This window comes from Heterocephalus glaber, unplaced genomic scaffold, assembly GCF_053883595.1.
Source record: "Heterocephalus glaber isolate CG9 unplaced genomic scaffold, H.glaber_assembly_v1.0 deba00000122, whole genome shotgun sequence".
NCBI classification, from domain to species: domain Eukaryota; kingdom Metazoa; phylum Chordata; class Mammalia; order Rodentia; family Bathyergidae; genus Heterocephalus; species Heterocephalus glaber.
In genome coordinates, this window is record NW_028258138.1 from 65184176 (window position 1) to 65206693 (window position 22518).

General features: G+C 36.6%; 1 long non-coding RNA gene across 1 annotated transcript in view; it reads left to right on the top strand.

Annotated features, from left to right (window-relative positions):
- LOC110350466 (uncharacterized) overlaps positions 1-21496 on the top strand; it is a 114192-nt gene extending 92696 nt beyond the window's left edge. The window contains exon 3 of the long non-coding RNA XR_015450397.1: positions 15425-21496. This is a non-coding gene — a long non-coding RNA (uncharacterized LOC110350466). The remainder of the gene's footprint in view (positions 1-15424) is intronic.
- The last annotated feature ends 1022 nt before the right edge of the window (positions 21497-22518 follow it).

Below are 22518 nucleotides of genomic sequence, written 5' to 3' on the forward strand. Positions count from 1 at the left end.
TATTCAGAAAGATTACTTATTTCATCACCTTTGATAGAAGATGGAAGAGGGCTACCTGAATATATTCTATAATTTTTCTGAGTGACCCAGGATATTTCCAATTTAATCTCCATATTTTTTTCCAAGCAAGTACAAATAAGGTTTCTATCACCTGCAAGATAGTGAGAGAAATGCATAGAAATGGGGACTTGTACATGTGAATGTTATATAAGGATGTGTGAAAAGTACTCTAACAGAGATAAAAAGCATATGGGAGCAGAAAGGAAAAATGTGGTTGTCTGACTGAGTTAAGTGAGTTGGCCCAGAAGACATTTTGGAGTTGGAGTTGGAGAAGCCTAAGTTTGAGGGAATAGTAGAAGCATATGCAGATGGTGTGAAAAAAAATAGATGAATGGAACAGAGTGTGTGCTGTTTTCAGAGATAAGAGGTGTAGTGAGGCTGAAATATAGAGATCATTGGAATGGCTCAGTGGTAGAAGAGAGACTTGGAAAGGTAAACTTTTACTAGGCAGCAGAGAGAACTTTCTGTGCTCAAGTGTTTGAACTTTATAGAATTCTTTACAGAATAGGGGCATTATATCCTCAGATAAGAATTTTCAGAAGATAATTTATATGCAGTCCAAGGAATTATCTGAGGATTAGCGATAGCTCAGTTGGGAGACTATTGTTCCAGAATACAAGGCCTATATAACTATGTTCTGCATAGTTAGAAAAAGTGTCCTGCTGTCTGTGTTGTTAGGGTTATAGCAGTTGCCACTTTTATGAGCAAAGATTATACTAAAGTGCTTTGAATATATTATCTCATTTAGCCCAGACAATCATAAATTAAGTATTGGTATGCCAATGTAGTAGTCAATGATTTCTCAGTCTGTGTGGGTGGGGTTGATCCCACTGAGTTTTCCACCCTCTCTGAAGTGGGGATATTAGGGATGGATGTGTGTCTGAGGGCACTTAAAAAGCATATTCTTTTTTACTCTAACTATAGCAAAATGGTGAGGGTCAGATGTATAATTCATTACATTTATTTAGATATAGACCCATAACTTTAGTGGAAATTATCAATACAAGAATAGTAATTTCATTTGGATTTGTTAAAAGATGAAAGACAGAAGCCCCAAATCACTTGTTAATTGATGTTAATTCTATAGCCTGGGATTTCCCAGTGAGTTTTCCTTGAATATTGGTTGTAAGCAATACTCTGTATAATGTATATAACATTATATACTGAATGTTTTTAATGTATAACATGTATAAACATACATGTAACATATATAAAGATATATATTATATACACTGCATATACTGGGAAAACATTATACACTTTAGCCCCCTAAGAATTTAGTAAAGTGTCTAGAAATCCTGCAGTAAAGAAATCTATTTAACTTTGTCTAATTTGGCATTCTCAAACATATGCAACAAAGATGCCTATTTTAGACATTTATTGATTATTATGTACAACATTTTGGTAATTACAATTGTGGACATTTATCTATCTAACCGTAGTTAAAGTAGTCAAGATTTTAGTAGCAGTATAGCTCCCATGTCTTTTGAGGTTGAATTTCTCATCCTTTACCCTGTAACATTTATAAAGATGTGGATCATGATTTGAAAATAAATTTAAAAATATTGACAACTGGGGACATGTTTTGGTTAATTTGAACTTACACATTCCTGTGTAGCACCATTCCACTACCTTCAGAAGACCTTAGAATCCATCACTTGGCAACTGTGGAGACCATAGTGTCTCATTTGTCTTTTTTTTTTTTTTTTGGTATGGGGCTCAAACCCAGGTCCTTGCGCTTGCGAGGCAGGCGGCAGAACCACTGAGCTAAATCCCCAGCCCTTCATTTGTCTTTTTTTATGCCTGGGACTCCCCAAAAAGAGTCTGTGATGGTTAGTGGTTACTCTTGATTGTCAACTTGATTTCAACATGGACTGTTAGGCATTCTCAATTGTTTCCAAAAACAGTGTAAAAATAAGAAAGCTCCTTAGGATATTAGGAAAATATAGTTCTGGGTGTGTCATTGGAGTGTGATCATTGGTACTGTATCTGGTCCCTGGCTCCTTACTCTCCAGCACTCTTGCCCTGTCCTTTGCTGCCCTGCCATAATGAAATGAGCAGCTTTGCTCCACCGTGACCTTATGCCATATGTTTCTGCTGTGGAACCAGCCAAACATGGACTGAAACCTCTGAAACTGTGAGCCAAATAAACCATTTCCTCCTTTAGGTTGTGTATGTCTGGCATTTTGTCCCAGCAATGGGAAAGGTGACTAATACAGAGACCTAACAGATTACTGAAGAAAAACAATGGTTATAGAATGATAATGCGAAGTAGAAGTAGAATTCATGTTCTTATCTTCACAGTCACCTGGGAGATTTCATTTTTTAAAAAATTTGTAATGTGAAAACAGCCTTTAAGAACAACAGTGAAAATGCCCAGCATACCTGTCACTGTGCTGGATGTGGTAAATATATCACTAAAGAGATCCAACCGTTGTTGACTTACTACTTTTCATGGACTGCTCTTGTAGCTTGAAATGATGTCTCTGAGAAACCCCCCACTGAGTTACAATTTACCTCAAATTCCCTCCTTATAACTTATGGTGAAGAGACACACAAAATGCAAGAAAAGTGAAAAAAGGAAGAGCAAGATCTTCTCTAAAGGGTAAACTGTCTTATAAAAATAAAAACAGATTTATTAGAAAAGTCATCAGTTGTGGCATCAGTGACTAATATAAGATCCAAATTAATACCAGTGATAATTAAAAACATTTCTTTCTGAAACATTTCAAATGCAGAGAAACTCTGCTCTCCTCAGGAAACTTCACAGTGTTTTTCTGATGACAAACTGGTGTAATAAAAATAAAGACACATTAAAATGGAATTTTAACAATTGTGATTCTTAAACACATGGCCTGGATTACTGTGTAAAAACTACAATAGCCTTTTCACATGCCCAAGCTATTTTATTTTTGCACTGTTTTGGAAACAATTGAGAATGATTAACAATCAATTCATGTTAAAAATATTAGTTAAAAACATATACTCAGAATGAATCACAGTGGTACTTCGGTTCACGAATGCTTTTGTTTGTGAACAATTTGGTTTGCAAACAGAAGAGTTTGGCAGAATCTTGTTTTTGTCTGTGAACTCTGCATCAGGTGAGGAATGCAACTGGTGCCATCTTTCCCATATGAACACAAAAATGGCCTTCTTTTCCAGACTTGTGGAACAATTAAATTCATTAATCAAGGTACCACTGTACATTGAAAATACATAGGAAATCTAAGATGATTTTAGGGGTTTTTTTTTTTTTTTTTTGTCTTTCATTTAGAAAACACACTGATATTTCTCATTACCTTGTTTCTTAGCTTTTTGCCTACAGTTAAATTGGAAATTATAATGAAACTTCTAAAAGATGTATGTCTTAGAGATGATGATTTTGAAGCTAACAATGTGGAGGACAAAAATGATAACAGGCAATACTTCAGTCAGATGTAATCTCTGCTTTGAGAGGGGTTTCAGACCACTGGGTGGAAAACAAACTTGTACACAATCAAATACAAGGGCATCAAATGAGAATGGAAACCATCCACATAACTTACTTCTTTTTTACTATTAACTGCCATTATCAACATAATATTTCCATTCCAGGATGCTACTGCCTTGGCAGATAAAAGTTACAAATAACTATTACTCATTCCAGGAACTTCCTGAAAGAGCCATTAACTCTTTAATAGAAGTTATCAAAGACATTTTACTCTCAGGGAACTTCAAAACTCCTCACTTCCACATACCTGACTTGCTGTGTCTACTGATAAGAGACAAAATCTGAGATCCTAAATTTAATTGTAAAGGCCAGAGGATAGAGAGGAGGAAAAAGACAGTTGATCAGTTAACAGCTGTAGGATAAGCTAACAAAAAAACTATTCAGCATTCCTGAATGTATTTTAACACCTTGACTCAAAAACAGTAGGTAGGTGCCAGAGCACCCAGCATCATCACTTCCTGTTTACAACCAAGATTCCTCCAGAAGAAACAATTAATTCTCTTTATGAACTTTCCTATCCCCAAATCTTCCTTGTACCATGTTATCCTGAGGCTCTTATCAATATTCAATGTAGGTTCAATGTAAATAAGTTATGCTTTCCTTTCCCAAATTTTCATTATACAAAATGCTCTTGGTTATAGCTCTGGCAGACATATTTCCAACTATTGTCTAGCTGCTGGTAGCTGCAGAACTTGTCCCTGAACTTGGCTTTTTCTGGTGAGCATCTGTAATGGCTCAATGAATCCTTTTATTTCAAAGTTCTCTTGGTCTCTTGTGATTTGATTTAACACTACCAGTTTTAAACTAGTATATAATAAGCTTTACCCAAATCTAACCAAGCTCCTTCACTGAAAGACCTGCTTTAAACCAGACTTTAAAATCTTAATAAATATCCCAACTTCATTCTTTCTCTTCTGAGATGATACTAAGACTGTTGGGAGGCAATGCTTTACTTACCACAGTAAACTTTGTCTTATTGATAGATTTTGGGGTAATATTTTGGATATTTTAAGGAGCCAGTTTTTGACAGTCTTGAAGGCCCAATTACATTAAACCAAAAATGAGGACTCTTAAACCCTCAGCTCCGACATGGATATGGTTCTTTCCCTGTGGAACTAGGAGCCTCCCCTGAGGGGTCACTGATTTTACCCTTGAATCCTTTATCAGTTAAAATTTGGTCATAGGGGTGAGGGAAATTTCCCCTGTTCCCTCTATGACCTTTAATCATAATATGTCAATCTGAATGGATTAAGAAACACCTAGCAGATTAATAAAGCATAGTTCTGCTTCCAGGTCTTTGACCTTGGACTGGTGCTTTATCCTTGATCTCTCTTGTTCCATGTCTTCCATGTTCCTGGAATGAGCAGCTATTTGGTCCTCCAGCTCTCCAGGGTATAGACAGACAGTTATTATGGACTCTCCTGCCTCTGATCCCTCAATTGACCATTGTGGGTTCTTCTGCCTCTGATTTTTGCAAGCCTACTGAATAAATCCCCTTGTGTAGTACACATGCATTTTATGTTAATTCTGTTTCTCTAGAGAACTCTGACACGTATCCTCTGACACTTGACTGAAATGAACAGACAATAAACAGATTAAGAGGAGAAAAGTCATACAAATTTGTTAATATTCACAAGGGTATAAGCTAATAACTGATTTAGATCTAGAAATTTATATCCTCTTTTTTATAGGTGAGAGGACAATCCAATGAATATAGGCAATTTTTGTGGAGTAGTAAATCACTTTTAGGGGGAATGACTAGCCCCAAAGACCAGAGAATAGTTCGTAAATCTCTTTTGGATGCTGAATGAGACTGAAGAACAGACAATAGGCTGTGACAAAGACTGACTAGGTGTGGTACATTTCTTAGTCTTCCTTCTGCAATAGGAATTTAACCTCCTTGGTTAATGAAACCTCAGTGAGATGATCTCAGTCAATTGTGTTCCTCTTTGGTGGATCTGGTCTTTAGGTGGATAAGAAAACTTCAGAGAAATGCCTCTCCCAGAATCTGCTAATCCCCATGTACCTTTAATATGAAATAATTAATGTAACTGAGAACTATATTTTGGGATGATATTTCCTAAACTGCTATCCTTGGTAGAAATCTATCTTGTTGCCAACAAGGTTACTATTTGTCTGTCTCTGCCTGTGGTTAAGTTTGCTCTTTCCTATTGCTTCAGTTATGTAGAGATACCTTTACGAGAAAGGCCCAATCTGTTGGTGCTAGTGTCCACAGGGGAAATATCAGGGCAGAGCAAAAGATAGCAGGAATGAGTTGATGAAAATAAATATAAAATGACTGACTTCATCACTCACTCCTTCCTTCTTTCTCTTGGAGGAGACTATTTTCTTCTCATCCTGTCCTAGGAATAGGAAAGTGAAAACTTAAAATTCTCTCTTGAGGAAAGAACTATGTTGAACCATAATTTCTGGGTGTGTTACTGGGGAGTGGCTATATATTAGTCTGCTTGGGCTGCCATAGTAAAATACCATGGACTAGGTGGTTTAAACCACAGTGATGTATTTCTAGAGCCTGAGAAGTCTGAGATTAGAGTGCAGGTGTGATTGAGTTCTGGTGAGGGCTCCCTTCTTGGTTTGCTATATCCTCAGATGGTAAGAATGGAGAGAAGGAAGCTTCCTGATCTTGCATTATAAGGGCACTAATCTTATTGTGAAGTACCCACCCTCATGGCCTTATCTAAATGGCAAAAGCAAGATTGAGGAATAAGATAAAGGACTTGTGGAATTCCCAAGGACTCCAAACCAAGGGGATATTTCATTTTAGATAATAGGATTTCCTGCTGTGACTGTTAATTGTGATGTGTCAACTTGAATGAATTAAGACATGCCTAATGGATTAGTGTAACGCAGTTCTGGGAGTGTCTGTGAATGATTCACATGTAGGCTGCAAACTGAGAAAGCCCCACCCCAGATGTGGGTGGCACCAACCAATTGGCCTTTTATTCTGAAAAGAATAAAAGAGGGACAGAAGGAAGTCTGCCCTCTGGCTTCTTCAGAGGAGCTCTAGTCTTTGGATGTTCACCATTGCCTTTGGATGTTCATCTCCAATTCTTTTAGGCTTCCAGATCGGACTCTTCTTCCTTCCAATGCATACCCTAGCTTTCCAACATGGACTCACATCAGACTCTGCAGTGAGCTCCAGACCTCTACCTTCAACTGGATTCTCAGGCTCTCCAATGAGCAGATGGCCATTTTGTAGTCTATTATCCCTGATTCTGCAGGTGGCCATTGTAAGCCTACTTAGTAAATCCTTTATATAATCATAGATATATAGGATTTATATATATCATATATATATTCTGTTCATGTAGTGAACCCTAACTGATACATCTGCTTAAACATTTATTTAAGATTTTGGGTATTTATTAAACAAGTATTTCTAAATGCACCGCACATTTTTCTGCCTTTTTAATTAGAGAGGTTTGAACTTATTTAACCTTTCCTTGATGACTGAAGGTCATCATTATTCACATCAAAGGTTATTCTGAAAAGTAATAATGCCTGCAAGGATCATCAAGGTATACCAGGCTGTTTACTTCCACTTTGTCCTTCCTAGATTGTTCTAATTTTTGTGTTTTTACCCACTTTTAATTGCATTTTATACTGCAGGCATTATACACATATTTTTTCACAACTATCAATACATAGTATACCTAATTCAAACAGTTCTTGCCAATAAAAAGTACAGTAGATTGCTTATAGTCTGCTGTGGTCTTGGAGATCATGAAGAATTATACATAATTTGAGAGTGATTGGGTTTGAATCAGAAGAATTGAATAAATGAATGCTCTAGGTCACCAGATCTGATGACATTGCTGCTCTTTTTCTTCTTTCTACATACCAACCCTTCTCAGAGTCTAGCTAGAAGAAAGATATCTGATATTGTTTTCTCATGTCAGATGCTATTAAAATAGCAAGAACAATGGCAGATTACACTGTGATTGTCAGTTCATTAGCAACATCATGGCCATCCTGAAAAGATGAACATCACCTTTCAAGCACCAACTTGAATAAAAGCCCAGTATCCTTTTGCTTGGACTGTCAGCACAAGTTTCCTTTTTAATTTGCGATAGTTTTCTTATTTTAAAGAAGATACAAACAATGGCAACAAACATCAATTTGGCACCATTATCACTTCAATAATAATCTCTCCTGTTTTTTAGTCATTTCACAGTACAGAGTATTTTTCCAAGTATGTTCTACTTGACTCTCACCACCACCTTTTGTGACAGAACTATCCACAACCTGGCATTCATTCAGGGCCATTTATTTCCCCTGAGACTGTATAGGTTCTTTCTCAAACTCAATGTTTCTGAGACCCTTCCTGCATGTTAATGAGGCAGCATTAGCAAGCAATTGTAGGATTGTCCCACTCAGATGTAATAGATAGGCTAATTAAAAAATTGTGAGGGAAAGGGCACATGTCTTGGAAGCCTGCATCAAAAATAAATAGCTAACAAAATAAAAAATTATTACACAGACTTGTTTAGAAGCCTCTGGAGAGTTCGCAAAAGAATGGATGACTATCTTACAGCAGTCCTGGGTATATTCTTCAGTGATATTTTAAATAATCTCAGCCCAAAGATAATAGTGAAAATCAAGGAACAATTGTTCATAAGAAGGAAAGCCACTTTTATTTTGGTGTGCTTTTCAATTCAACCTCTGAATCTTCACTTCTTCAATGCAGCACATTGTTTTACCTTATGATCAATTGTTTTGTGAAAGACATTCGTTTTTCTTTTTAAAATCAGCACAAAATAGAACATAAAGACAGCTTGCTGTGTTCAAAAGCCTACTCATCTGAAATAGTTATATACTGTTAATACATTTCTTGAGCTTACATGCAGGTTGAGACACTGTTCTAGGTCCTAAGCCTTTAATAAACCAGAGAGACAAAGACTGGAGACTGGAAGGTTAACAGAGCCTCTTGACCCGTGATACCATGATAGGACTCAGGATACACTTCCCAAGATATGGCATGGTCACATTTGAGAAACCAACAGAATCATGGAGGTCATTCTCACCTTCCACCCTGCACTTCTCCCCGGAAGTGGCCTATGATACATAGGCTTTTTTTTACCTCGCCCTGAAGCAGGACCTAACAACTGCATGTGAGCAATGTCTTCCCCATACCTGGAACAAAAGAGCAGTAGACAGAGTCACACTGAAGAATCTGAAAAAAACAGGTCTTGTTAAGTATCCCTCAGTATTTCCATCCATTCATACAGCCTTTCTCCAATCATATCTCTCCACAATCTCTTCATCAAACTGAGTTTCAAATCCATTTCTTTAGGTTTTCATTTCTTTATGAAGCCTTCTATCTTATGCAAAATTTTTATAAATATATTTATAGACTCTTCTTTTATTAATCTGTCTTTCATTATATGGGAGCTCAGTCATGAATATAAGATGTGTGAGGAACAGTAATTTCTCTTCCTGTACTTCTTGCACGGTATAATTTTATGAATATCTTTCTATATGTGTAGTAACAATGATAAGCAAGAATCCCTAAAATCAAAATAGCTCATTACAATTTTCTTTGTTTGCAATATCATGTTGGTACTGAAGAGCTTGGAAGACGAGGAAGCTTGAAACTTCATTGGTATCATACTTTTGTGGATATCAGGACTTGTTTCTTTCTTTTTCTCAGTTTGTAGGAGTTTAAAGTATGGTCTAAATGTGGGCTTTAAGATGGTGCTGGATTCTGGGGAACAGCACCAACAGTTAGCAGAACAAGGTGAAGCCCCACATTTGGAAGTTTGATTTTGAGCAAAGACTACACAGGCTTTAGGATCAAACAGATTTTATTGGATCTAGGCTCTCTAATTTCCTAGCTAAATGACCAAATTCTGTGTGTGTGTGTGTGTGTGTGTGCATGTGTGTAAAATTGCAAATTTTCTTGCCATTAAGAGTCTGGTGAGATAAAATACTAATTTTCTTCCAGTTTTATCAGTCTTTGATTATGGCAATATAGTCTATTGCTCACATAGAAGAATCATCTCTTATATAAACCAAATGGCTTAAGAGTACAATTTCAGAATTGATTTGTACCTTAGAAATCCATGTAACTTTGTACTTTTTTGGTTGAATAAAGATTCTAAGGGCAGTATATAATGACAATTTTTTATTATGATGAAAATTCTGTGCTAGATTTACTTTGTTGAGTCTTCTTTTTACTGAAATGTATATAAAAGTAGTCAAATAGATTTAGTCTAGTCAATAGGGATATGAAAATACGTATTATACATATTCTCATTGTTAAGTTGAAGTCTCATGATTTAGAATACAGAAAAGACAAATGTAACTAGGAGCACAGATTGAACTACTTAAAAATTTTAAATGGTTATAAATATTGGATAGATACATTATACTTAAGGTTAAGCCAAGAGGGAGCTTACTCGGTAATTTTAGGCATCAATGCCCTCACAGTACTTACTAGGAATAAAAAAGTTTCTCTCATCCTCTTGCTTCAAAAATACAGTCCATGAAAAATTAAATGATTATGAAAGATGTAAGCATTTATAAAATACTTTAGAACTATTTTAAAGCAAACTAAGGGTTGAAGAAGAAAGAAGACAGAGAGCAAAACAGAATGCCATTTCAGGGTCAAAAGTGAATCAAGGATTGAGACCAGCATGAGTGGAGGGTGGCAAAAGGAAAGATGTAATTTATTTGTCTTTTCCTTTTCTTGACTGGCTATACCTGAGCAAGAGGAGCAGGGTGTGCTCAGAGTAGAGTCAGAGTGGAAATGAACCAATTCAGGTTAGAGTCCTGGCTCTCATCTTTTGCTGTAATAGGGGGTTGAGAAAGGAGAAGATGTTGCAATGGTGCTGTGAAGCTGGCTTGTACCAGTTCATTTTCAGGAATCTTGCGAGTTATTTATTATATAGCCATTATTAACAAATAAATTATACTAACATGGAATTAAATAAGTTATATCAAATGAAGGCAACAAACACTCAAAAGTTCACTCCTTCTTAATTGTTTTATTTTATGCTGTTATTTACTAAAAGATCTGTATAGTAGAAATACTATGTAATGGTGCACTACTACACATTTTTTCCCAACTCTGCATCCAGTAATATCATCTTGGTAGCTTGAATTTAGCCATGGTAAGAATATTTACACCATGGAAATTGCTAAGTTGTGTGTTATGGTTTGTGTCTAGATGTCCCCCAAAGCCTCATGCAGTCATAGGTGGGGCTTTTCAGAAGTGACTGGATCTAGAGTAGGTGATGATGCAATTAAGTCTCTGATGCTTGGATTAAGAGTGTATGATTACTAAATTAGTCCACTGATTGGTTTGGCATAGTCCTAGGTGTGGATAATAGGAAGGTCCACCCTGGGTGTGAGTGCTACCCACCTTAAGGGTGTGTACCCTGGATAGAATATAAGGAACAGAAACAGGGTTGGTGCCATTGCTGGCTGCTTGCTGATTGCTACTTTGCTGCTTTGCTGCTTTCCTGCCTTTTGTCTGCCATGGACTGTTTTTTCTGTGTGAGGTCCCTCTGCTACATCACCCTGCCTTAGAGGCAGCCAACTATGGACTGAAGCCTCTACAAACTGAACTGCAATAAACCTTTCCTCCTTTAACTTTGTGTGTTGGGCATTTTGTCTCAGCAATGAGAAAAGTAACTAAGACATTGTGTAAATAAGGGCTTTTTCTTTTTTTTTCTGTAGAGTGGATTGTTAAAATATTTACCACTAGATATGAGTGAAAGTGACATTTTAAATTAACTGGAATGAGTTTATATAAAGATATTTGTTAGTCAAAATTTCAAATAAACACAAAAGATAGAATTTTAAGAATATCCATGTACCCATTCTCTAGCTTCAATAATTACCATTTTGTCAATCTTGCTTGATCTCCTGCTCTAACTTTTTTCTGAAGTTTTGTAAATTGAACTTCAAATATTACAGTTTTTAATCTAAAAATACCTCATACATCTCTAAATGCTTAGGCACATAGAAAAGATATAACCACGATTTTATTATACCAAAAAGTATTAACAGTAATTTGATGCTATTTTTTAATACTAGTCCATATTCAAATTCCCTGATTATTTGAAAGGTGTCTTTTTAGAGTTAGTTTGTTTGAATTGAAGCTAACCATGTGAACTGGTCTTTTTAATAACTGAAAGAGACCAGAAAGTTATAAGAGCTGTCTGAGATATCATTAAAGAGCAGGAAAAGCAGATTTGACAGAACATAGTTCAAAGTGAGGATTAGAGTAAAATAAAACTGTTTCATGTTTATACCCTACTGAGATCAGATTCTTCAATAAACTGGTTATACAAAGAAGGACAAAATATGTTCTATGCCCTAAAAAAGGATATAGTCTAGGACAGTAGTGGTACATAATTTTTTTAGGGGAGGGTGGGATCAAAGGACCCTTTGGCCTGCATGTGCATGCTCATACTGGCATATAGATTTTTGCATGTAATTTAATTTTTGAAACCATAAGATTTCATTCTGGAACCAATGGAACCAAAACTAAGACTTAGGACTTAGAAGGAAGTAGGAAGACATGTAAATAAGTAATTACAATCCAAGAAGATAATGTTAAAGGCAAAGAATACCAAGTGCTATTGGAGCCCAGAAGAAGAATATGGCTACTTTTACTTAGTAGCAGGGAAAATGACATTGACTGTGGAGTCTGACATTTTGATAAGAGTTTGCCAATCACAGATGATGACTAGGGCTGGCATGCCAAATTTGGGTTCACAAAGAGATGGTGTTAAAAAGACAGCTTGGCCAAGGGGTCAAGAGCCACATGGACGCATGAAAGAATTAGGTTTTAATTTGTTCTAGTCATTGCAGGATTTTGAAATGGAGAATGAGATGATCAGATTCTCATATGAAAAAGTCCAATGGAGCAACAATGTAGGGAGGAATTACAGGTAGGGAGACTGGACACAACAAAGCCTCAGAGCAGCTATTGTTATAGTCAAAGGAAATGATGACAGAGACTGGACTATTACTTGATCCATGAGCTAAAAGAAAAAGAAAGGATTTGGGGAAATATTTAAGAAATTAAAGGAGGGGAGTGCACAGACATAGATAGATAGATGATAAAGAAAATAAAATCCAAATGAGAAAGATTCCCAGCTTTAGAGATCTGATAGAGATGTAATAATGCCATTTACTGAAATAAGGAATATAAGATTCACAGGTGTGGTTAGGAGGGGGTAGAAAAATGCCATAGGTTTAGGGAATGTTAAATTTGAGGCATCTCTAGAATATATAGGAAGGGATTCCCAGAAACAGCTTGAAAAAGAAATCTGTCTAGAAGTTACCCCAATACTTTGGATGCAAGCCAAATATGGCTTGGGTCATTTACAGTGTGAAATTTTCTTATCATCAGAGAGAGGTGGTAGTTAATTTTGGGACTCAGTGAACTTTTAGAGCTTCTCCATGATCAAAATTTTATCATTGAAAATTTAATCCAAGATTTGGGGATTTTAAAAATACCATTAATCTCATATTCTCCTTTTGTTTTCTTCCAGTCTGATTTCATCTCCAAACTAAAGATCTTTCAAAATACAAATCACATCATATTGATATTTTGCTTAAAACCTTTTATTAGTTCCCTCTTGCCCCAAGACAAAGCCCTAACTCAAAGTCTCTTTTCCTCTTCTACATACTATTAATTCTTATTCAGTGTGGATATAGATTCTTTTAAGGGACCCTTTCCTAAACCCTCAGGTCAGGCCTTGGTGAAGTAGAAAATAATGTAATCAACTTTTTAGCTATTTGCACAGGAGCTGAGTGAAAGAAAATAAATGTGTAATTTTTACCCTAGAAAGTCAGGGAGTAACATGAGCAAAAGAATAGATCATTTGAGTCATGTTAAATTTTGTATTATGTTTTGCAGACACCTTATAAGACAAATGTTAAGCTAATGCTAAGCACACTAAGAGAATCTGTCAGCCCAAAACTATGTTCCACCTTTAAGGGACCAGAGCTTTGCATTTCTTAGGAGCATTGATTAGTGGAAGTGCAGGTCGATCAAGGCTTTTGTGTTTGCATTTAAATGTTAATCAATCACATTTTATTAAAAATTTAAGGCAAAAATGAGAATGAAAAAGTATATGGGTCTGTAGTGATGACAAACAAGTCAAGGTAAAGTCCATTCTGAGATGATTGAGAATTTCATAATGTGTGGAATGTCAGGAACCCATCTGGGCAACAGATACTGGTGTTGGTAATGATTATTTGAGCTTGAGGGTGGGAGTAATGAACATTTATTGACAAATCTTTACTTTGCAAGATGAGAAGCAAGATGCATGTCTAAGATGTCTGGCCAAATTAACAGTGCACCTAGGCATTCTTTTAATCATTTCACAAAAAGTTATAGTAATAATTATCATTTAAAGTGTTTTAACACCACTTAAAAAGGAAATTTTGTAGTTGTAGTTAACATCTGTACAACATAAAATTTACCATTTCAATAATTTTAAATGTACAGATGTGACATTTACATTGCTCTAGTAACATTATCACATCCAACTCTTGAACTCTCATCTTTTCTCAAAATGCAACTTTATACACAATATACAATAACTTTATCATTCCCCCAATTCTATCCTATATCAATCACTATTCTACTTTCTATCTCTATGAATTTGATAAATCTGTTTTTGATGAATCTATGTATTTCATATATACAATCATACACTATTTCTTCTTTTGTGACTAGTTTATTTCACTTAGTATAATTTCCTCAAGTTTCACCCATATTGTAATATGTGTCAAAATCCCCTTCCTTTTAAGACTTACATATATATATATATGTAAGTTACATATATATGTAAGTTTTATATATATATATATATATATATATATATATATATATATATATATCCATTCACCCATCAAAACATGCTTGGGTTGCTTCCACTTTTTAGCTACTTTGAATAATGCTGATATGAACAAGGGTATGACAAGTACTTGTTTGAATTCCTACTTTGAATTCTTTTGAGTATATATCCAGAAGTGAAATTTTTGGATCACATGATAATTCGATATATAATTTTTTGAGAATTTACCATACTGCTTACTGTAGCAGCTGTTCCATTTTACATCCCCATCAGCAATGCACAAGTGTTCCAAAGTGGTATTTTTAAATTTGAAAGTTAGAAGAAAAACACTGCAAAATGTTGGGAAGGAAAGATGGGCTATAAAAAGCCAAGTGGAAGAAAGTTGCTCTTACTTTTTAATTATCTAAACCAGTAGAGCTTCCCAAATGATGAGTCTTGAATAGGTTTCAAATATGTTCCATGTAGCCCTTAGGGTGGAGTGTCAATTTGATTGGTTTTGGGATCCACCCCAAGGATTGGTGGAACACATGTCTAGGTGTGTTTGGGTGTGTCACAGAGGTGTGGCCTTGGAGTCTATATATGGCCCCTGGCTTGTTCCTCTTGGGTGCTGTTTTCTTGCTCTGCCTTCCAGTCTTCATGAACTAAGCATCTTTGCTTTACCTGTTGTTTCTGCCTTGGAGCCAGTTAACCATGGGCTGAATCCTCCTGAAAGGGTGAGGCAAATTAAACATCTCTTCCTTCAAATTGTGGGTGTTTGGTATTGTGTCTCAGTGACAGGAAAGCAGATTAATATACTGATATTGATACTCCATCTTTGGGGATATGAAAGGGGCATCTGAGAAATCAAGCAGGGCCTAGGGCAAAACCCTGTGGCCTAGAACACTAGTATGTCTTACGGATATGATTTTCTATGTGGGTTAGTACATAAAAAAGGGTAGGAGACACTGCTCAAAACTCTAAAGTGAGGAGGAGATTCAAAAGCATAAAGTATCCACTCTACAAAAGTATTTATTGAGTATATGTTCTGTTCCAGGTGCTGAGTCAAACTGTGGATACCTGAAAAGTGCTGTAATGTAAATAAGATTAAAAAATTATTGCCAAAGAGCTCTGTTTTTTGAAGGTAAGAAACAAATAAACAGCTAGAATTCAGCATTGAAGGTGTCTCCTGGAAGTGGAAGAACTACATGGCATTACATATACATCCTACCATCCCTCACCCATTCAGATCATGAGATCTGTAGAGAAAGCTCTATGAACTCTTTATTTTCCCTGCCATTGGGAAGTCAGTTGCAATATTTGTTTCTCATCTGATAGCATGTGGATGTTCAGGGTAACTTGGGCATGTTAGGAGACAAACTCTGTGGACTAAACCTACCTGTTAAAATTTTTAGTTGTGTCTGATGGACAAAGTTTAAAGACTTAAAATTTATCTTTTGCATGACAATTGAAAAAGAACTATGAAGCCTCAAGAAAGCCATCTGTGTTAGTTACTTTTCTCTTGTTGCTGAGACAAAATACTCAACACCCAAAGATAAAGGGGGAAGGTTTATTTAGCTCAGAGTTTGTAGAGGTTTCAGTCCATAGTTGGCTGGCTGAGTGGCAGAGTGGCACATATCAGGGAATGAGGTAGCAGAGAAAAAAGTTCATGATGGGCAGAAGAAAGCAAAGCAACAAGGGACCTTAACAATGTCTTTCTGCCCCTTATGTCTTATCCAGGCTATTTAGGGCAGGTAACACTCACACCCTTAATCATAGTGCCCTTGAGCCTAGCATTGCACCATGAATCAATCATACACTCTAGATCCAGCTGCCTCTGAAAAAGCCCCATCTATGACCACATGAGGCTTTGGGGGGACGTCTAAACAAAAGCCATCATGCCATCTCTGAGACTTCTCCTTTGTCAGAGCTTCAGGCTGATTTGGGCTCTAGTTTTCTCTGTTCTCAGTCCCTCGGGTTTATTTCTTCTGAAAACACATATCATACAGTTCTTTAGTATGTACTTACTTAGCCTCTCTCTCTCATTTAACTGCAAGTGTCATGGAATTGGGGCAGGAGAGTAGGGCATGGCAGACTGGCTGGGGAAGTGGCCATGATCTGTTAATTGCAAAGCTCCAGGACACATATGCAGAACAGTTCCCAAAGCCCTGCAGATGGACTTCTCATGAGAACTTGAGCAGTTTTGGATAGGACAAAGGCCTGACCGTCAGTCTGAGTGGGAGATACAGAAAGGACAGTCACCACTGAACTCTCTCCCTCTGTGTTCATTGACAGTAATCCACTCTCACATGGAAGAGCATATTTCTTTTCCTACCTTTAATAAATGTAGAACCCTCCTACTGTTTGCACTCATCTTGACCAATTCTTTGCTCAGAACAGAAAGAACCTAGAAACCACCTCCAGAAGGAGACATTAGCACCCCAAAACCTGGTAACAAAAGCAGAAATGTTTGTGGGATGAATGAGTTAATGATCAGAGAGCTAAAAATTGACAAGAATTATTTACAGAGAGTATTAACATATCCACAAGAACTAGGAGAGTTCACTAAGAAGAGGTAGACATTAAACAAACCTCCAATGCTGAGTTTTTGAAGCTATGGTATGGTGGCATGATATTATCAATATTCCTATGGTAATATTTTCAAAGGACCCTTTTAGACTTCTTTTCAAAAGTCCTCTCTTCCTTTTCCTTAGGTAATGAATATGACTGAATGCCTACGTGAGTTGCAGCTATCTGAGTTCATTGTGTTATTTGTGTTTATTTTTTGGGTGGTAGTAAATGGGCCACACATTATCTGAAGTTCTCTTAAAGGGTTATTGTTATTAGCAGAATCATCTTTATTTTCCATATGATTTGAATGCTTGAATTATACATATTTTTGAGTCTTGTCTACTGATGGATTACAAAAGGGATTCGTTTTAGCTTTTCTATTTTTGTCTACAGGTAAGATTATTTCTAAATATCCAAGAAAGGATATCCCAGAAGAACTGAAAAATTGTGAGTTGAGGACTTTTATAAAAAAAAACTTTGGTAATTAATGTTTTGATCTGAAATGTTGTGAAAGCACACATACCCTGAAAGAAAGAGTATAAGAAATTTCTTTTTAATACAGAACAACAGTATTTTAATCTGGTTAAAATTCTGGGAAACACTGGAAATCCCCAGAGCAAAGTGCCAGATGTCATTTTTGGATCCTGGATACATGGGCTTGGCTGCTAAGAAGATGATGCCTCCTCCCCCCGCCACACTCAGCTGACACCTGAGCAACAGAGAGTTGATGTAAGCAGATCAGGGATCTAACAATGTCAACTGTGCTGACATCATCCTAGCTGTGCAGGGCTGATGGGAATTCAGAATATCAAACATCATATCAAGGGCAGCGACCAGGTGTGACTCATTTCCCTGGAGAAGTAGGGGAGAGGAAGGGAGAGAACAGGATTATCTCACGCGGACACTCACGTAGCCTTTCAGACTGAGCTATTTGACTGCCTTATTTGAAAGCAGAAAAACATTATTCTGTTTCTGACACATTTTTGTACCGGAAACACTTTTTATTCTAGTCTTATGTATCTCAATGTATAATTGAGTACTCCAACATCATAGTTCATGAAAATACACATTCTTTGGGAGCATTACTTTTTATATTACATAAGCTTTACTATGAGAACAATTCAATAAATTTCGCTTTTTTCCATTTCCCCTTCAGGTATCATCTAGTGAACTGTTCAGATACTACTAAATTGAAAAGAAACAAAAGAGCATGATAAAGGGCTGATGACACTGTGGTGGTATTATTAAATGAGTATAGCATTTTAGGGTCTTACCAGAATATATTGCTGGGAGAGGGGGACAGGATGCATGGTCAATGCTCAATAATTGCTTCTAGGATAAATAATACAAAAGCCTATATATTTGTAAGTGTGGGCATCAGTATATAGGCTTTTATCTACTTGTGGAGTTGATTATTTATCAACTGACTTTAAGAGATAGTGGATAGTAAAATTGAATGCAGTAATCATTTCGATATTAAGGTACAAGTTTCACCAATCTCTTGTCCATTTGAACATTTCATTAGAATGATTGAGTCGGAGCAATGAAGTCAGAAAGGAGCGTTCATCAAAGCAGTCAAAAAGGCTTTCTACAGGTTTAAAGTGTGATAACATTGTAGAAAGTGCTGTGAAGTGATTCATGGTTGTATTTCTTTAGAAATGATCCCAATATGTCTTTTCACTCTATGGAATATTAATTTATCTATATTTTGTGTCAGTCACAACACAAGGAACCAGAGAACAATGATTGTTTTTACCATGTACTTAATGCTAAAAAAATGCCATTTGTTTTTCCATTTACTGTGCATGTTTAGTAAAATGGCATATGCAGGACAGATTGTGAAGCATATTGAAATCAATGTGTATTGGTTATGATTGGTATAGATTGAATAGCCCAGAAACAGAATGGTGTGCTACAGATTAATCTATTGGACATTACTTGCATAATGCAGATGATGTTTGAGGCAAAATGAGAGGAGAATGTGCCAAGGGACAGGTGGATTTCTTACAATGATATGGGGAATGACAAAAAGAAATCTAGGTTGTTGTTATATGATATTAAGTAAGTTGGTAAGAGAGGCAAAATGATAAGAGAGGCTAAAGAAGCCTAAACTTTAGATAGAGAGTGGTAACAGGGATTGCCAATAGTTTTTCAAGATGAGTAATGAAGAAAAATAGGATACTTTGGAAATATTAATGTGAGAGGCTGATGGACAGAAATGTGAAAGAAAAAAGCCTGGATAATATTGATCTGATCCCTCTAGAATCTGCAGAGTCAAGAGTGCTATGAGCTCTGTTTAGGAGTATTTTGGAAAACAAGAAGCTAGAAGAAGAAGGTAATATTTGAGTTTCTAGGAGCAGGATAAATACCAAATTGGCCAAAACAAACAAGAAAACTTGTCCTTAGAGATCAAAGCAAACTGCCATTAAGAGGAAAGGGTATGCCAATCCTGTAATTATGAATTTGAGGATAAATTGGAGTTTATTTTATAGAAAATTTACCTGGTGGAGTCAATGATGACTTCCCACCATCAATCTGTATGTGGGTCTTAAAGAGACAAGAGGTTAGGGTGTGGCAAAACTGCCTGGGAAAGTAGATCCTGGAACACATGCACAGAACAGTTCCCAAAGCCCTGAACATAGACTTCTTATGAGAACTCAAGCAGGTTTTCAATAAGATGGCTTAGGCCTGACATCAGCCTGAGGTGTGGGATCCCCGCACTGCCTCTCAGGACCCATATGTAGAAGTTCTCATGGGTTTACTTGAGATGTAGATGGCATAAAAGGACACAGATGCCAAGAAGAGCTTGCTGCTGTGGCTTTCCTCATGATGACTATCCCTGTGTCTGAGAGGATGTACTTATATCTTGGTTTTTTCTGTTCTTTTTGGCTCAAGCTCACTCTGGAGATTCAGTTTCTCCCTCACTCTTCACTTCTGCTTTTTCAAATAAACTTTGTCACTGAATTATGCTTGTTTCATTCAATTCTTTGTTTGAGGTCAAAAGAACCTGGAATCCAACTTCAGAAGGAGATGCAAGCACCACAAAACTTGGTAACATTTATTTGGCAAGCCACTTTTAGAAGGAAACTATCTGGTAACAATAGAAACAATGGACCTTCAATGAGATTTTGAAATATAATCTGATTTAAGTTAAGTGCTGGAAAAGCCAGGCTTGATGGCACGTAGCTGTAGTTGCAGCACTCAGTAGGCTGATGCAGGAGTATCACTGGGTTTGAGCTCACCCTGGGTTACATAGTGTGTTCAAGGCCAACATAAACTACATGGTGAGATCCTGTCTTAACAAAAAAGACAACTGGTGGAGATGGTTGTGTTAGAAAGGGATTGACAATTATATGATTGTCTAGAAAGGCTAAGTTGATTATGGACAGGTTGCTGATTGCAGTGGTACCTGGGATCACAAATTTAATTTGTTCCATGATTCTGAGGAAGATGGCTACATTTGCGTTCATGGCCGAGGTCATGTTTGTCAACTGATATGAAATTCATGAAGAGAAGCAAAATTTTGCCAAACACTTTTGTTTGCAAAATGAATTGTTTGAGAACAGAAGTACTTGTGAATGAAGGTATTACTTTTTTTTTTCATTAAGTTTATTGGTACATTTTAGGTATACAATACAGTTACATTCATCATTGGGAACTTGTACCTTTACATGATGTATCTTGGTTTTTATTTTTTCCCCATTCCCTGCCCTCCCTTTAACCCCTCCACTGCTCCCTATAGTACCAAGGTATTACTCTTATGTGACCATTATTTAGGAGTCCAACTATTGCCTAGAAGGCCATCATATATAATTTAGAGAAATACAGAATTTGCTGCAATGGTTTTAGCTAAAAACACAGTGTGATGCCAAATTACAGAAACTTCACTAACCTTAGAAAGGGCAAAGATTCATGGACATGATGTGGGGTCTGCAGAGTTGGTGGAGGTAGTTGGTAGAGTAGAGTATGATATGGAAGAGAAGTTAATGTGGTACATTCAGAAGCAAGAACTAATCCAAATCTCTTGTCATCCATGAGACAAGTTTTAAGGATGCCTTAAGGAGTTTAAATGACTCAGAACATGTTAAATCTTTGTATGAGTTGGATCTCAAAAGGTGCTTGAAAATCACTTTAGGCTGGCAGATTCAGAACTTTTTTTCAGAACTTTGCAGGAGTGAATTCTTATACTGATGCTAAAGTAAAGCCTCTGAACATTTCCTGTTCCTAATTTGGACCCCAGCATGATCTTTGGTCTCTTGGACACAGCTAAAATAATGCCAGCCTACACTGTCTGCAGAGAGGGGGTGATTCCCTATCCAGATAGAAGCTACTTAGTACATGTATGATGGCTTCATTGCTAAGACAATAGTAGACTCAACCCACAACTCTTAGATTTTATATTTGCTCAAATCTTGACTATGTAGCTTGTACTTTTTGTAGCAGACTCTAGGCAAAATGGTATGCAAATGACCCTGCCTTTATGCCATAAATTCAGCACCATGATGGTATTTAGCAAAGAGACCCAGAATATCCACATCCAGATCTTTACTGGCCATTCTTACCTAGAAAGATTACAAGAAATATTTACATAGAAGAGGCAAATTAAGGAAAAGTAACATACTATTATAGCTGGGGCTTTGGACTCAAATCCAGCACAGAACTCTGATAGATTTGGAGGGACTCTGAAGTTCTTTCTTTTTCAGAAAATTAAAAAAGGCTATACTAGGGCTTGAACTCAGGATTTTTGCAATAAGCTATATCCCCAGTCCTTTTATATTTTTTTATTTTGAGACATGGTCTCACTAAGTTATTAAATTGCCCAGGCTGAGTTCAAACTTGTGATCCTACTGCCTCACCCTCCCAAAGGGCTGAGATTACTGGTGTATGCCACCACATCCTGAAAATCATTTATTTAAAATATATTGAATTACCCAAAACTAAAGAGGCTGAAAGGCCCAGTTGCTTTATTTATGCCTTCCAGCTAACACCTGGGCTTATTTATTACAATGTTGGCCTCACAAACTATTGAGAATGAGGGAGAATGCAATACTAAAGGACCATTGCCTCAATGCCTAAGTAAGGTGGATAAGGGTATAGATGTCTGTGTTTTATCCTTAATCTTCAAGATAAGGGACATTAATGTCCTAAAGGAAAATTGGAGGTCATTCCTGATTGCTTTTGAAAATTTTGACTCTTGGAAGTGGGACCCAATGTCTGTACTTTGATTTGGTCAGTCCATCTTCTATTTGACAGTACAAAGGTAAGCAAGCAGCGGAGGAATATCCATGTGTTCTCATCAGTGAAGAAGGTCCTTAAAGAGCCAATAGTTACCTTATTCTCATCAGAAATTTTACGTTGTTCTTAGCCTAATGGAAAATTTTAAAATAACTCATATTTATTGAATATGTCTGTAGGAAACTCTGCTATTAAATGGAATTTATATTTGTGGTTTTTCTGGGCTCATCATGACAGATTCAGGATATTAATATTGAGAATGCTTGAGGGGAAAATACTTGGGGCCCACAAACACAGTCTGTGGCTCAGATCCTCACAGCAATGTCAATATCATAATAAGACATA